An 18,140-nucleotide genomic window follows, 5' to 3' on the forward strand; every position below is an offset into this window, starting at 1 on the left:
TATAGTATTGTTACAGTAATCACTCTGCAGGATAATTCCCATATTCCTTTACAGTGATGGAAGCTTGTCCCGTGATAAGTTAGCAGGATTAGCCCCTCTGAACTCTTCCACCTCTATACAATACATAATGCTAATATTGTAAGACTATTTTATAGATGTAGCATGTTTGGGAGATTACATTTTAGTTTGGCAGTAGAATGGATTTACTCCTACTCCATGAAACTCTGACAGCACAGTCTGTCCTAGCACTGAAGTGGTTTGTTGTGATGGTGAGTGAGATATTTCACTTTTCAGAAATGCCATTACTGTTGGTGTCTCATGAGACTAAACACAGCATGACCTCCAAATCTCTGGTTCACTGCTAGGTCTAGTGGCTTAAAAAGAAATCCAACAACATCCCAAATAAAATCTATATGGAGCCACTAACACACAAACATGACAATGTGTGATACAGTTTTTACAGTCACTTGCCAGAAAAGAATCACACTTAAAGCTAAACTCAGTGAACCAGAATCGACAAAGTTCAGTGCAACTTAACAGCATTTTTTTAAATTAAAACTTTCTTACATTCCTGGCTTTGATCATATACCTCCATCTATGTGCTCGCTATTGCTGTAACAGGAATCAGCAAAATTATGGAGACAAACAGTTATGGGGGAAAATGTGGTAACGTGAACAAATATAACAAAAATGTAACTTGCATCATGATGAAGAAAAACCTATAAAAGTAATAATGCTTTAACTATTTGTCAAAAATTTGTATTATGTCAAGCTAAGCACTGAGTAGGAAGTTGCAAGGTTGATACATATCAAGCCATTAAAAAGGACTAAAAACTTCCATGTTGCAGTAAAACCTCATTTACACTTTTTACACAACTTCCAATATATTTAAGTATTTCTTTATTTATTACTGCTTACATTGTCTTCAAACAAACATGGTTGCTCTTTTCATTAGTGCAGGTATAGCAAACACCTTACCGGTAACTGCTGGATACCAAATCAAATCCAGAGCTGACAAACTCTAGTCTTTAGCAGGCAAAGATGGTAATTGTGAACATAGCAGTTTTAGGATTTGGATACTAAAATGGTGCATAACCATGCAAAGGATTTATAAGGTGCCTGGACACTGGAAAACAAATTTTGTGCTGAATCATGTAAGAGTTAGGATTACCCAGATGTTTCAGAAGCGAGTTTGTCTGTCAACAACCTGAAGCTGGGATCTCTGCCAGCAGTTTTCACCAGCTGGACACTGTCTTGTAGTTTCTGCTGGTCAATACTAGTCTGATAGACAAGATAGTTTAGTAAAACAACCTTCCACATCGACTTATGTCAACTTAAGTCTTGCTCCCACAGGTCATCCCTCCCAAAAACATCCTCCTGAATGGAGGATTTGAGAGCTCAGTGACTTGGATCTTTAAGATTATTCTTAATTTAGGTGGGAACTTAACACAGCATTGAAAAGGTTCAAAACAATATGTTGATGTAACTAACTCCTTTGCTAGGGAAAATTCAACAGGTTTTTCCCTCCATCATGCTGGTGTTGTCTGTGCCACTCCTCTGCTTTCAAACCTTCTGATGCCTCCTGTTTCTTTTACCCATTTTTAACAAACATATTCTTTAAAGAAATCTTAGTTTGAGTTTGTTCTTTACCTTGCAGTCACTCAGCTGAGGGCAGTTCCCCAAAACAACTGGAAAACTGTTGAAAGTCTGTAATCATCTAAATTTCAGCCAAGACACATCTCAGTAAAACTTGACTATGTCATTGTCCTGAAGTCCAGCTGGTTTTGAAATGCATCAGTTCAATGAATTATTTTAGCTTTATAAAACTAAGATTAAGCATTTCTTTTTAGCTATTTTTCATATCATTTCTATTCTATTTCTCTGAACTTTCTTTAGTAGTGTTTATTGTTCTGAATGACTAGAACAACTTATTTTTTTAATTTGATTTAATTGTGATTCTGACTTCCATAACAAAGGAATTATTAAATGAGTCAGTAGGCCATGGAATTTAAGATAGATTATTAGTGAGTTTTATAAGGTTTAAAAAAACATAGCCACAACAGTTGATCAAATTTTTCCTTTTTTTAATGTTTAAGATGAATAGAAAGTGGGTTGTTACACTTTCACATCTTCATTAAGAAAAAAAGAGTATTTTATTCCTATAGTTCACTGGCCTGTAAGACTTAAATAAATCACAGTACAATGACTGTAACACGTTTTATGCAAGAGAAAATATAGTTTTAAGTGACTGTGGAAGTATGTAAACACACCTGAGCCTGCATTATAAATAAGCTAGGCTTTTCTGGAAAGGGCCAATTCGTGAAAGTGAAAAAACTTGGTTTCTTTTGATCACTCAAACATGTTCACAACACTGTAGATTCAAAAATTGGGGAAGTTCCTCCCTTGGGATGTTAGGAAAGAATAAAGAAAGGGTTACCTTTGCAGTTGAGACCAAGATTCAGCTGAGCAGAACTAATGTTTTAAGCAACAGCCCCATCAACAACAAACTGGCCATGCAGGAGTCACATTAGCATCACAGCCCTGATAAACAGTGAACAGTCAAACTAAGTTTACTGACACCTTATTACTACACTAGTCATTCTCCTCAGGTGTTTTTAACCTCATACTCTCAAAAGTTTTTGTTTATTTTGTTCATCACACTTTTTTTTAGATTCTGTATATTCTTTTTCTCCCTTTTGTTGAAAATTCAACACCAAAGGGTCAACACTTATTTGGAGATAAATTACAGCTCACTATGCCTTCTGGTATTTACAGTGTTTAAAATATCATCAAATTCAGACACTGCCACGTCCTCTGTACAAAGAGGATATATTGTATTCTTGCCCTCTAAAACATGGTATGTCTAAATCTAGTGTGGTAGCTAATGACACCTGCCCTAGCACAAAACCCTGCTGAGATAATGGTTTGGCTGGTAGAAGGGCACTTTCTTCAGTAACAGTAACATGACTATTACTCTTTTGAAAATGGCTTTCTTGGTATCCTTTAGTCAAGGGGAAAAAAAATATTTTCCAACTTTTTGAGCACTTCTTTCATTTTACCACTACACCATGGTTTGGAGAGCTTAGACATCAGCTCTGAATTTGAGTTGAGTATGGATGTTTCTCAGAAACCAAAATTAGTTTATATGTGTTCAGCTGACTTTTCATACAGTCAAAACCACAGAATGAAACCGCAAGCATTAACAACAATATGAGAGGGGTTCCTTTAAGATTCATTGATTTTTATCGATTTGGGAAAATCAAGAAGTATTATAATCTCTTGTCCCCCATCTCTCATCCTGCCTTCATTCCTCCGACAAAGTCACCATTAATTCAAAACTGAGAAGGATTATGGAATAAAATAGATATTTGGCTAACTAAGGGAGAAAATTGATCAACATTTATGACAATTGTATGATATGTTATTAGAGTGACAAAATCCTGTTAATTTCAGCAATGAGTTATACATGCATATATACTAAATTATTTTGGTTTCTTCAGTCAAACTAAAACAGGGGAAGATCAGGTCAGATGTAAGGAAGTTCTTTACTGTGAGGACAGTGAGGCACCAGAATGGGTTGCCCAAGGAAGCTGTGAATGCTCCATCCCTGGCAGTGTTCAGGGCCAGGTTGAACAGAGCCTTGTGTGACACAGTTTAGTGGGAGGTATCCTTGCCCATGGCGGGAATTGGAATTAGATGATCTTAAGGTCCTTTCTAACCCTAACTAATCTATGAATCTATGATACTATGTTCAAACAAACCTTAAATGAATTTCATTGCACAGTTTCAAGTCTCTATTGATAATTTTAAGTGCAAGCACCTTACTTCGATTATTTTTATGGATTTGAATTTGACCTGTGTAAACCCTTTTTCAAGTATTTTGATCTTGAACTAATAAAAGCTTTCATGATGGTAAATGGGACTCACTTTGATAGTGATGTAGATGTTTAACTCAAACTCCATCAAGTTGCTGCAGAACTGAGAACACAACCTAGCTCCTGCTTCAGACTGCACTATTTCTCAGGGACAGCTTTTCAACTGCATGAACACTGATGGAGCAGGGATTTGATATAAAACTTTGTAGTGAAAGACAAAATAAATATTTCTTGTTCCACTGCTCCCCAGGGATAAAGGATACTTTGGGGAAATTACGCATATGACAGCCTCTTGGTTTTTACAATCATACTGGAAATCATAGTGGAAATGCCTATTATTCTTTTTTAAATCAGCATTATATACATAATGATATATGTTAAAACAATGAAGTCTTTCATATACATTCCCTTCTGCTGCACTATTCATATACAGTGATTTAATGATAAAAAACTTACGTTGATGCAGATTATTGCATGTTTGATTTATGGCATCACACAAGAACATGAAATTTCTACTCTTTCCTTTGCAGTTTTGATAATCTAAAATATATTTTTTGTGTTACCCGTCATTTGTTCAAATGTAAATTGCATCTAGCTCAAGAGGCAATATTTATATTAGGTGAATCCCACATAGAAGTGACATCTGTTCTTACTGCAGCTGAGGAATATTTATATCATGTATATACATGATTAGTCAATAACTACTACCTGAAAGGACTTTGTATCTCCAGGAGCAAATATCCAATCCAGTGTATTACAATTAGAAAGAATTGAAGAGCTTTGTATATCAAACTAATTTTACTTAAAATTCAGCTAAACTTGTTTTGAACTTTAAAATACATTTTGGTATTATCATGTTTGTAAACTGAGAGCTTGGAAATGTCTTTGGGAAGTTCTGATACTTGAACATTACATATGGCTCTTAATTGAGCAAAATAATTATGACTACTGATTTGAAAATGTAATTTTGCTACTTTATCTATTGAAGTATTTGATTTTGAATTGATAACCATGTTTTCCATTTTAAAATATCACAAGCAGACAACAATAATCAGCTTCCACCATGCCTCAGCTCCAGAAGTTCAGAAAAATGTGGATCTCACAAAAGGAAATATATACTTCAATTTCCTGAATCAAAGTGAAATACTTATGTATTATCAGAACACTTTAATTTCAGACCTGATTGATCCAAAGTGGTTTCTTTCACAGTAGTGCAGTACTCCTGTGCTTCTTGGTGATGATGAGCACGTCTATTGGCAATATGAGGTCTTTGGCTGGACTATGTCTTCCATTATGTGTGTACCCATGGTACTTGCATGATGCACACTTTGTTCACTTGGAGAAGATGGTGTGTTGGATTATGTGAGATGTAAATAGGTACAAGGTTCGGATCTACACAAGGAACAGGAGTACCAGATTCCAATATCTGTGAAGAAGTGTCATGCCACAGAAATGTAGTCTAGCTCTGAAGTGATCCAAAATGAAATCAATGTGAAAAGGTAAACATGAATTCTATTCAAAATTTCCAAATTACTATTGTTTCCCCACTATAAGGTTTAATTTTTGTAAAGCAAAATAATGGCAAAAAGTTTAACTATCCATTAAAAACTTACTCATACGAAAATCTCTTCCTAAAAAAAACAAAACAAATTAACAGAGTTCCTTGCTATCTCCTATCTTTATCACCTCTCAGACGTGAGGAAGTGGAAGTAACGACTTTCTTAGATTGCCAGAAATGGGGAGTAAACCTCAGCATTGTGGTGCTTGGAAAACCAACAGCATTTTACACCTGTCTTATTTCTATGTTCTGTCAATAAATAGCTGATTCCATAAACAAAGGAGTAGGCTAAAAAGCATCTGCTGTGATGCATTATAGAAATTCTTATTTCCTTACTCTATTCCTCCTACGAGGTAGTACTTCACAGACAATTTAGCCACATATCAAATTTAGATGACAGTTTCCTCATCCAAAGCAGTGCCAACATCATAGGGTTCTACTCTGTATTTAGTGAAATCCACCTCACACTGTATTGTTAAAAGGGGGGGGGGGGGGGGGGGGACACACGTTGTAAATGGCTGGGGTATTTTCAGAATGTGTTAGTTAAAATAAATACTGGAAAGAACTACAACAGGCTACCATTCTCCAAAATGTTACAAACTAGAAGAATTTGCTGATTCAGCTCATGATTTACACTATTAGAGAAATGGGCATGTGTTGCCACAACCAGAAATGTATTTGAAATCCCAAGGAAAATGAATGTTTGAAAAAAAACAAGCTGCTGGAGAAAAAGATGCTAGGACTGATTCTCAGAGTTTTCCTTCCCTTTTAATTCTGCAAAATAACATAATTCATTTTCTAATGTTATTCTGCAAAAGCTGTAAAATAAATGAGAATGCAATTTTGAATAAACAAGGGAACTGCAACTCTTTGGTAAACAAGATTCTGTTTGAACACAAGATTAAATTAAAATTTCTCTCCAGAGCTGTTTACACCTCAAATAAAGCAAAAATAAAATCATACTGCCTTTAAATACGTCTGATCTAAAAAAAATATCAAGCAGCTACCTGAAACCCATAAAAAAGGTTTGCTCCTCGGACAAGTAGAACAAGTTACAAATTGCTACAGCTTTTCTTTGAGATAAGTTTAAATTGAAACTACAGAGCGCCATCCTACAACCTCAAGACCTCTTCTGAGAATTGTGAAATACATCACCAAATCAAAACTAAGAAATCCCTGATGCTGTGAGGAATGTGGGTGTCACCTGTGAGCCACTGGGAGGGATTTACAGATAGCAGAGACTTGTCAACAAGCTGCTGAAGTCAGCACAAGAAGCTCTATAACTGTAAACTGCAGCAGGATTTTGGTCTAACACTGCCATTCATTTCCCTATACTAAAAGGTTGCCCTGTGGTAGCCTCAGTAAGGTCTTCACTGGAAGCTGCAGGGAGAGCAGGGGTGGTTGTGATTTTTCTCCCAGAGAAAAACAAAAACTTATTACTCTGTGGAAGGTGTGGGAATGTTTGGCTATTGCTTTGCTCAGAAGAATTTTAACACTAATTCAATGAAATTAGCTACTCCTTCTTGAAGGACTGAACATTAATAGGTGTTCACTGGCATAGGTTAACTGATCAGAAGAGCTCTTGTTACCGCAGATGTCTCCCAAAGTCCCTGGGAGCATTAGATTTAAAAAAAAGTCAATTTTCTTGGTTTTTGCTTCTTTAAAATGAGTCCAAATTTTAACCATAAAAATTCATAATAGGAGAGTTTAGTGTGCTGCCTCTGTGGTGTTCAGACAGGTAGCTCTGATTCTGCGACATACACATACTTTGAGGTGGTTGAAGAAAAAGAGTAATTGAAAAGCAAGTTTTTGTCAGCGATGGTTCGTTTGGGCAAATGTAGGAAGACATGAGAAGAAAAAATAGTATTTTTAATGAATATTGTTATCTGAAAGATACAAAGCAATATGAGAGTTCTGATCTTGATTAAGAGTTAGATTTCAACTTCAATGAAAGCAAACAGAAAATTATCTAGATTTGAGATCTTTTTCATCTTCTTTTACTTTGTGCCTGCTTTCTATTTTACCTCTTTTCCACTGGAGAAGGAAGTGAAAGAATTACAAAATCAGAAGGTTTTCACTGATCTCAAATAAAATGAAAGAATTCTGAGTGTTGAATCATGAACATTTTTGCTTGCTGTTACTGTTGTCCACCTGTTCCATGCAGAGTGTGTGTGGATTTCTGGTTTGCTTTTTTTCTGAAATCAGAATGTTTCAAGAAATATTATTTTTTGATTTGCTTTTAGTTCCTTACAGGAAAGATTCCTATTTTCAGACAGCTTAATAATGAGAGGAAGTGGAAAATATTTGTATTTCCCAACAACAGGAGCATAACTTAACATGCTTCAGAGCTTACGCACACAACAAAACTCTAAAACCACCTCAGCGACACCGTGTTTTATCCTTTCTTTATGATCCTTATCATGTGATGCAATGACAAGAGCACATGATCCTCCGGATAAAAGACTTGCTTTCTGAAACCTGTTGTCTGTCAATGACCAGAGCCTGGGTAACCACACAAACTTAAAAGCCAGAAAAGATTTGGTGGTAGTTAAAAAGTTGCACTGAAGCTATGTGACATGAAGAACTGAAATTATTAGGTTATTATTTTGTTTGCTGCATTGGATATTAATGCAACTGACTTAAGTCTATAGCCTTGACCTCATTGCCACACAAAAATGATTAGAGTTTAGTTAGGCAGCGTCAAATTTTCAGAATAACCATAGCTTACTATAACAGGTCTTTGCAACTGATTCAGCTGCATCTGCATTCTGTTAGCATATAATATTCAGGTAAGCTATTTTCAAGTAGAAAGGTTTCTTTTGCATAGACGAGCTTGTTTTAGTGGAAAGTAATTGGAACTTCTGATATCATCTTAATCATTCATCCGTGTGTCCTATTAAAAAGCAGTAATTTATAAAATTTTCCTATTATAAACAGACATGTCAGTGAAATTCTCTTTTTTTTTCAAGATAGAGAAAGTTTTAATTAAAGATTCCTTTTTGCTGCTATGAAAACAGCTTTGTTTTGCAACAGACAAAGATTTGGTTCAGAAAAGCTATTAACTTAGTAGCAGCACTGGAAACATCAAAAGTCACCAAGAAACAATTGAATTGATGCACTAGACCTTATTACAGTCAGTGAATAGCAGGAAAACCTTTCTGAGTCTCCACGCTGTTCATAGCTCTTTCAAAGGTTAAACTTGACATGGAAACTAAGGAGAAAAGTTTCAGGACCTGCTCAAATATAAAATGTCTTTAAGACCTTTTGCAAGTGATAAAATATTCTGGTTTTTCCCTTCTGTTGAGAAAAGAGAGTTTCTGATTGACCATGTTGCTTGCTTAGGAATGAGCTGACAAAAAGAATCTCTGAAATCTATTGCAAGGAAAATGGGTCGACAAATATGTCCAACAGAAAAGATACTGTTTGAGAAATTGTATCGCTAAAATACAGAAAGTCTAAATTCCACTTTAACAGTAATAGACTTCCCTGTGAGATCAGGAAACACATATTAGTCTATGAAGCATCTTTTTCTGCTAGAAAGTGGGAATATTCACCTCCCTTCAGAGTTACTATGAGAATAACCTCATTAATAACTGAACTGGAAGGCTCTCTGAGGGAAGTTGCCATGGGAATAAAATGTCAAATTTCAGTGGACCAAACTGTTTTCCCCTACAATAAATTTACCAGAGTGATCGCCAGCTGAAGGAAAATCCTTTAAATGAAATTACCAACAAAATCGTCAGTGAGACATCCATCAATCTCTTCCATGCAGAGGCCTCAGTAATGCCAAATGTGCCAGAGGGAAGCTAAGAAACCTCTTTGCTTTAAGCTCCTTTGAGCAGTGGCTCCTAGAACACTGTTCTTGCAGAGCAGGGATTCAGACAATGAGTTCTGGACCCATGTGAACAGGATTTTATCCAAACACCTAAACAAGTACGAGCTGTTCTCCTGTTTTTATTCTAAATCCAGATCCTAGAGATGAGGAGTCTGCATCCAAAATCTGATGTGGAAGAACTGCTTCTTCTATTTTTAACCACAACTACAAATTAAATTCTGGGGACAAATAAGGACACTAAAGGGTCAGAGAGATTCACATTTCAATTGGGATTGCCTCCAGTTTAGTATTTTTAAACATAACTAACCCCATAAGCTTCAAATGAATGATGTCGTTTCTAATTTGCCACAGAAGTGTGCCTGAAGTTCAGAGCCGTAGGCTTGTTTTTCATTTGTCATTGTAAAATTAAAGCTCATCAGTGTGATAGTAGTGATGTTCCCCCAGGAAAACACTCTCAAAAGAAGTACACAAGCTTGTGGGTTATAAATGCAGCTGTCCAGGTCTGGTTTATATTTTGGAACTTGAAAATAGTATTGAAATTGCTATAATTTGAAAAAGAAAACACTTGAAGATAATTTCTGAAGATATCCAGGCATTTGTGTTTAGTGGCTCTTCCTCATCAAAAAAGTCACAAGTATCAACATGAAAAACAACTTGTACGTGTCAGTGTTCTGAGGGCACTAGCAGGCCTTGCTGGCCATGACCAGTTTCCCCTGCCCCACCACCACCAAGCTGCCCATGGGCTCAGGATTCCCATTGCAGTTCAGACCTGGATCTGGCAACTATGAAACAAGAAAGAGCCACAAAGCGCAGCTCAGAAAAACCATGGCAGGTCCCTGCAAAGCTTCCTCATGGCTCTTCTCAGCTGCACATCATTTCAGTCCTCACCTGAGCTGGATTGCAGGTACATCTGTGCCTGGCCATGCACTTCAGCTACCCTCCATACTCTTGCTGAGCTGCACTTGTATCACTGACCTGCTGTACTCACGCATCTTAGGAGCAGGACATAGAATCACAGAACCACTGAATCACAGAATGGTTGAGATTGGCAGGGACTACTAGTGGTCACCTAGTCAAACCTCTTCCTCAAGCAGGGTCACCTAGATCATATTGCTCAGGATTGTGTCCAGACTGCTCTTGAATACCTCCAGAGAAAGAGACTCCACAGCCTGTCTGGGAAACCTATTCCAATGCTCAGTCACACAGTATCACAGTATCACAGTATGCTAGAGATTGGAAGGGACCTCGAAAGATCATCTAGTCCAATCCCCCTGCCGGAGCAGGAACACCTAGATAATGTTACACAGGAATGTGTCCAGGCGGGTTTTGAATGTCTCCAGGGAAGGAGACTCCACAACCTCCCTGGGCAGCCTGTTCCACTGTTCCGTCACCCTCACTGAGAAGAAGTTTCTTCTCAAGTTTAAGTGGAACCTCTTGTGTTCCAGTTTGTGCCCATTACCCCTTGTCCTATCATTGTTTGCCACTGAGTAGAGCCTGGCTCCATCCTCGTGACACTCCCCCTTTATATATTTATATGCACTAATAAGGTCACCCCTCAGTCTCCTCTTCTCCAAACTATAGAGACCCAGCTCCCTCAGTCTTTCCTCATAAGGGAGATGTTCCACTCCCTTAATCATCTTTGTTGCCCTGCGCTGGACTCTCTCCAGCAGCTCCCTGTCCTTCTTGAACTGAGGGGCCCAGAACTGGACACAATACTCCAGATGCGGTCTCACCAGGGCAGAGTAGAGGGGAAGGAGGACTTCTCTCGACCTATGAACCACCCCCCTTCTAATACACCCCAGGATGCCATTGGCCTTCTTAGCCACAAGGGCACAGTGTTGGCTCATGGTCATCCTGTCGTCCACTAGGACCCCCAGGTCCCTCTCCCCTACACTGCTCTCTAACAGGTCGTTCCCCAACCTATACTGGAACCTGGGGTTGTTCCTGCCCAGATGCAGGACTCTACACTTTCCCTTGTTATATTTCATCAAGTTATTCCCTGCCCAACTCTCCAGCCTGTCCAGGTCTCGTTGGATGGCAGCACAGCCTTCTGGCGTGTCAGCCACTCCTCCCAGCTTAGTGTCATCAGCAAACTTGCTGATAGTACACTCAATTCCCTCATCTAAATCATTGATGAATATATTAAATAATACCGGTCCCAGTACTGACCCTTGAGGCACTCCACTAGTTACAGGCCTCCAACAAGACTCAGCCCCATAGACTACAACTCTCTGGCTCCTCTCCTTCAGCCAGTTCGCAGTCCACCTCACTACCTGATCATCCAGTCCACACTTCCTCAATTTAAGCTGTGAGGATGCTGTGGGAGACTGTGTCAAATGCTTTGCTGAAGTCAAGGTAGACCACATCCACCGCTCTGCCATCATCCATCCACTGTGTTATTTCCTCATAAAAGGCTAAGAGATTGGTCAAACATGATTTCCCCCTGGTGAAGCCATGTTGACTGCCCCTCATAACCCTGTTATCCTTGATATGCCTTAAGATGGCACCAAGGATAAGGTGTTCCATCACCTGAACACTTAAAGAAATAAGTCCTCATGTTCAGGTGGAACTTCCTGTAGTTTAGCTTATACCCATTACCTCTCATCCTACCACTTGGCACCACTGAGAAGAGCCTGCCCTAGACCTCTCAACACCTTCCCTTCAGACACAGAGAAGCTGCTCCCTGCCAGCTCCTGCTGCACTGCAGTATTTCCAGAGCTACAGCATGGGCCATGGCTTTACAGCAGGAAAAAAAGGAAACAGTAGGAAAAAAAAAAAAACCAAACCTGATAGTGACATCTATATTTAATTAATAAAGAACTTCCAGAATTTCAGTGCAACACGTATTTCTTCACCTTGAGATTTACAGATTAACATTTAATGATGGAATTTGTATTTTTGGTACTGGGACTGTGAAAGATGGGCTGACTGCTGTATGTATAATGGCCAACTAACTGCAGGTTTTTCACTTGGAGCTGATGACTTATTCTCTGATTATTGTACTACTTACCTCTGGGAAAACCTTCCAGTAATTAAGTAACAATAGTTTCAGCCTGATAAAAGTACGCTTATTTACACACTACAAGCAATTACAACAAAGCTGATATGACCACGCCTTGCTGAAAACAGTAAATATGAATAAGTAAATCAGAGCCTTTGTCTTATCTATCCACTGATAAGATTAGGAGTGAAACATGAAAGATCTAAAGCAAAGCAAATATAGATACACTCATAAGACAAACCCAGTCCACCTCATCTCCATATCTAGGCTTTCACATCAGCTGGTGCAGTGGCAACTGGGGGGAGGCGAGGACTTCAGACCAGCCAGTTTCCTGGTTATGGCTGGAGTTGACATTAACTGCAGAAGGTCAGTACACTCTCTAAGCCACAACTTAATCTATAAAGATTTACTTTATGTCACACACAACAGGAATAAATATTCATTTGATGTACAGAATGAGTAGCTGACAGGTACAAATGGAAAGAACATAACTTCTAATCTTAATGACAGAAGTTATTAAGTGCAAAGCACAAACAAATAGTTAACTGCAGAGCATAAATTGCTCAGTGTAGCAGAAGGTTTATTAGTCTTAATGTCTGACACATTTGGTGATGTTAAATGTGCTTATACTAGTTCTGTATAATGACAGAAATAGAATCTCAAATAAGTTTAATTATAGATGTTAGATGAAAATCATGAATATTGGTGACTCAGTTTTAGAGTTCCCTACCACATACACTGCGTTTGTTTTGACAAGAATAATGTATGTATAAAAATATCTATATGCATATAAAAGTATCTATTTACAGACATACTGAGAGAATTTATTCTCTAAAATATATGTGTATTACATTTTCTTAACTAGGATAAAATAGTACATCAGCAGATGAGAGTTTCCTCTGGCTATTTATGAAAAGTATAAATAGAATTAAAAATAAAATTAAAAAACCTCGGTTTCTTCACAGTACAGAATGGAAAGCTTTCAAAATAGCAAAAGAAAATTTATTTACCATTAAATCCTTTCCCAGGTCAATCCTTTCTTCTATTTTTTTTTGTTTGTTTTCTTTTGTTATCTTATCAACAAATACAGGTGTAAAAAGGACTGCAAATCAGCTTCATATCATTAAGTCTAGAAAGAACATATTGCATATGACAGCAGTCAGCAGACTTTCCCAGGTGATCTGCTGGGCTGTGTTTTTCAAATTGGAATGTAGCACTGCAGGAGATTCTTTGCAACATCCAGGATATCCTGTCACTCGAAACATCAGGATGTCATTGATCCACATACGTGTGTGGATCAAAAGATGTAAATGGTCTACCTCACAGATGAAGGTTAGGAGGCTGAGAGCTGAGCCTGTTGTTACTCATTAACATTTTTATACCCAGAAAGCATTCAAAATTCTCTGCATCTCACTAGAAACAGTGAGAAAACTGAATGCCACAAGCACTATTTTTTCTCTGTAAGGGACAGCAACTACACTGAAAGGGTTGCTTTTTACTAATGCATTAGGAATCCATGCCTGTGCTCCCTCTGACATCCGTGAGATAGACTGATGGCTCCTGGTCTGAAGCCACTTAGCATAAGGGCTTGAAACCACTGAAAACATGGTATCACTTCACCACCACATATTACTTAATCTTTTCTGAACAGCAGACATAACCTCTCCCCATTCTCATAAAAGCCTTGTGAAAAGCCAGAGAGAAGATGCTGTACTAGGAACAGCTAGAATTTGCCTAGCCACCAGAGGAGCTCCACTTGCACATCCTGCCTCCCACAGCCAACTGTCAGCCCAGGCAGCTATCCTCTAGCTGTTCTCTTCTCCCATTCATCAGTAGAGAGCTCCCTAACTCCAAAAGAGCAAGATTTTCCCTCCTGAAAGTTTGGATCAACAGGAAAAGTTCCCTACTCTATGACTCTTTTCCAGCAAAATCTCACAGCACTTAGTGGTGACATTTTTGTTTAACTGAAGATTAATAAATTCTGCCATAAAGTCTTTCAATACTGAGATTTTCACAAAGAATTTCACACTAAAAATTTATTTCTTTTCCTAAGGTATCTGGTATTATTATTTGCACCGTAAAACAAGCTAGTTCAAATGTTTAGCTCAAACACTTAAGCAAAAGACCTCAAAGACATATTACTGGGCTGGGAAAGGGCTGAAAATAATGGCACAATTGGCATACTATTGCTGAAAAATCACCTGCTATATCTGGTCAGAGAAAAATCTCATGAAGCTGCAGAAGATTCTAGCCAGTCTGTTCCTCCTGTTGTATCCAAACCAATCCCAGTAAAGGCAAACTTTGTTGTACAGCAATGCCCTGCACGTAAGACTGTGCAGCTGTCCCTGTACTTTGCATATGCTAAAACAGTAAAATGTGAGGCTGAACTTAAAATAATGACTTTTTCCTACTTCTCAGAAAGGATCTTTTGATTAGCTTTTGTTCTTTGACTTCAAGCTCTGCATAGCAGATGCCAGTGCCTAAAAGATGTGGTATTGCCCCAGAAGAGTTTGAAGGCTTTACACCTTGTACAAAGTTTTACCTAAACCTAACCCCAAAAGGCACAAAAGCAATCTTCATAACATAATGTGAAAGCAATCCAGGGGGAAGTTAAGGACAGTTTCAGAAAGGTGTAAAGGACACTCAGAAGGCTAATAGTGATTTTGTGATTATATTGCATCTCTGTTTCAACAAGGTGGCTAAGAACAGCTCTCATCAAGAACTTCCTTGCCTCAGCAAGGAAGGCAGAACAATATAAAAAGGAAGTACTAATTATTGGAAGGATTAGTTCAGTTTGCACTTTCAGATCTAAAATAAGTAATAATAGCAGGTGTTCCCTTATAACTGCACAAGTAGGAAAAAGAAAGAAAATAATTTTTGTCCATTGTAGTATATTGCCTCACAGTACATTTCTCTTACTTAATATTACAGTGTTTCTCACACAGAACAGGGTTAGCAATACAATGACAAAGCCAGCCCTCTGTTTCATTCACTAGCAAACCAAGCTAAAAATGACAGGGCACAAAAATATATCAGCTGTAGAACTTATCTGTAAGTTTTCAAATTTCAAAGAACTAGAATTGTAATATTTCTAAAAATAAAAAAAAGTGAAAATGAGAGAGAAAGTGGGAATAAACTAAATATATATGTGTGTATATATATCCAGATATAATTATGAGACTAAAAAGCACAAATTTAATTTATATTTCAGTTGGAATCAGGTAAAGAAGCTACTGTATAGATTTGATGAATATATCCAAACAAAACATTTGAAAACAGAGAAAGGTATAAAAGGATTAACGAAATATAAAAGACAGACTTTCATATTATGATATGATATTATGAAGAAAATATGGGGATATAAAATTTGAAAAACAAATTTCAGTTTCATCAACTATTTTTAGTTATCATTAAAGCTTTAAAAACCTGTATAATAAACACCAACTTTAGTAATGCTTTCTGAAAAGGGTTCCTTCTATTTAAAAGGAAAATGCCTTTGTCTGATTTATGGAATAAATGAAAGTAACTTATGTGCCTATATTGCACTTAACCATTTCAGAAAATTGGGTGCAACATTTCTAGGAATAAAAGTGTCATAGAATTTGACACCCTTGACAGTGTCAGTCTGTGACAGAGATAACAGAAAAGGGTGTAGGAGAAAAACTAATTACAGATAGAAAGAAATTTCCATTAGTTGTAGAAGAAAATTATTGCATGCAAAACTGAAAAAAGAACCTTGATGGACTGAATACAAGTGAAATAAACTGAAATAATAAAATCCTGTCATTATTTAGGTTGGAAAATGCCTTTAAGATCACCGAGTCCAACCATAAACCTAGCGCTATGAAGTTCATCACTAAACCATGTCCCTAAGGGCCAAATTTCCAGTAAGCTTTCCTTGATTACATACTGCTAGGTTTCCTGACCGAAAAAGAATGTTAGATTGGAGGATACAGGGAGCTGAGAGCCTCTAGAACTGAGGTGGTGATGTAAGAAGAGACATCAGATTTTTACAGAGTTCAAATTTCCAGTGGTTAAAACTAAAATTGTCCAATTGAGTCACAAATCCTAGCCTGCCCATTCAGACTGTTTCATTTACTTATGAAAATACATATGCTGATAAGAGTCAATGTGGAAACTGAGGAAGCTAAAGATGAGGTCAAATCAATCAGATGAAAGACTATTATAGTATAAACAAGACTTCTGGTTATTGGGAAACAACTCATTTGGAAACAAAGGGAAGAAAACCCTGATTTCTGTGATACAAAACTACACCCCACCTCCTTGTTGAGGGACACTTCAGGTGAATGCTGACTGCCATTAGGGAGTAGGCCAATATATAACATTGAGATTTTCCTGAGTACATTCTGAAAACAGGTCACATGCTGCACTTGCGTTACATTTGCCAGATTCTGATAAGCAAGGAATCTGGAAGGGAAAGCCTGGTAGTACTCACCAGTGAAGCAACACATGCATTTGTTCTTTTCTCTAGAAATTTGTGTTTTATAAAGGTACAATACCAGTATCTATCAAAAACCCCTTTGCATAGAGGACAATAAAATCCCTTCTACTACGTGAGAGAACGAGTAAGAACTTGAGGTGTACAGCATAATTTTGTACTGTATACATACGATGTATCATTTGTAGAATATAATGTTCATTTCTAAGTGTTTAAAATAAATGGACAATCTATGAAATACTGTATTAAGAGAATCAGTTCTCCACCCTGATAAATAAATTAACACTCAAGCTCCTTTTGCACTGAGAAGGTGTAGGCATCTTGGGCCCCATCACTGCTCATCTGCAGACATTGTGGGGTATGAACAGGCATTTCTGATAAAGGAAGTAGTTTCCTGGGATCAAATGCAGACAAATAAAAGCCAGTGTCATTCTTCAAAACAGTTAACGCATTAGAGACTGAACCCCAGAGAGCAAAACAGCTTAGTTCTTCTTTAACCAAAGGAGAAAAAAAATCAAGACATATGCCTGTTCTGTTTCTGCAAACACCATGTATTTGTTATTCATGCCAAATTGTGGTTGAGACCAACAACACTCAGAATATGATTTAGATAAGACAATAGCGTTTATCACTAGCACAAGTTTTTGATCTTTGCAGAATAATATTTTACTTTTTCCTGTTGCAGGGAAGCTGACATATACACAGTGTTCACAAGTACAAGAGCAAATTCAGCAGCTGCTCAATACAGGCTTGTATTAGGCAGTAAGTAATGTAGTTTAAAGTAATCAATTTAACTAGTTCATGAAATTAAGCAGAGCTGTGCTCAAGAGAGATCAGGTTGCCTGATGTGCACACTGCTTACCACTGCTGCTCTTCCCTGTCCAGAAAGGCCATGCCTCTCCTGCTAAGTTTATTGGGTAAGTTCCCTACTTTTTGTCCCTTCCCCTCAAACGTTTTATCATGGTAGGATACTGTGGAGCTTCACTACCAGGCTGAACTTGAAATCATCCTTTTCCTTTGAACATACACTCCAAAATTTTCTGTTTGTATTGACTGATCTCAGTAGCAACCTTTTCTCTTCCACACCTTTCCCACCATCTCAGTACAAGCTCACTCTAGTCAAGTTGAAATACTGTGAAATCTCCAAAAATTAGGCAAACTTTTCCTCTTTTCCACCCTTTAGCTCCTGGCTCCAGATATCCACTGCCTACCTGGTTTTGCATCAGGAATGTTTTTCTTTCTGCTTATTGTTTAATGAGGAAGTGAGAAAAGAGTGAGAATCTTGTGCATGGCCAGCAAAACCCAGCTTTCTTCATTCTCATGCTCACATTTGGAAGAGACTGCACAAAGAAAGCCCTGGTAGAATAGGACCTACTTTCTTTGAGATCATAGTTCCTTACTATTTTTTCTTC

The 18,140-nt window shown here is 37.6% G+C and overlaps 1 protein-coding gene across 1 annotated transcript in view; it reads right to left on the reverse strand.

Moving 5' to 3' along the window:
• Positions 1–18,140, reverse strand: part of STK32B (serine/threonine kinase 32B) — a 164,938-nt gene that overhangs the window by 138,583 nt on the left and 8,215 nt on the right. The window lies entirely within an intron of this gene.

Source organism: Pezoporus wallicus, unplaced genomic scaffold, assembly GCF_028554395.1.
Source record: "Pezoporus wallicus isolate ANWC-B61680 ecotype Strahan unplaced genomic scaffold, APGP_CSIRO_Pwel_v1 scaffold_13239, whole genome shotgun sequence".
In the NCBI taxonomy this organism is placed as follows: domain Eukaryota; kingdom Metazoa; phylum Chordata; class Aves; order Psittaciformes; family Psittacidae; genus Pezoporus; species Pezoporus wallicus.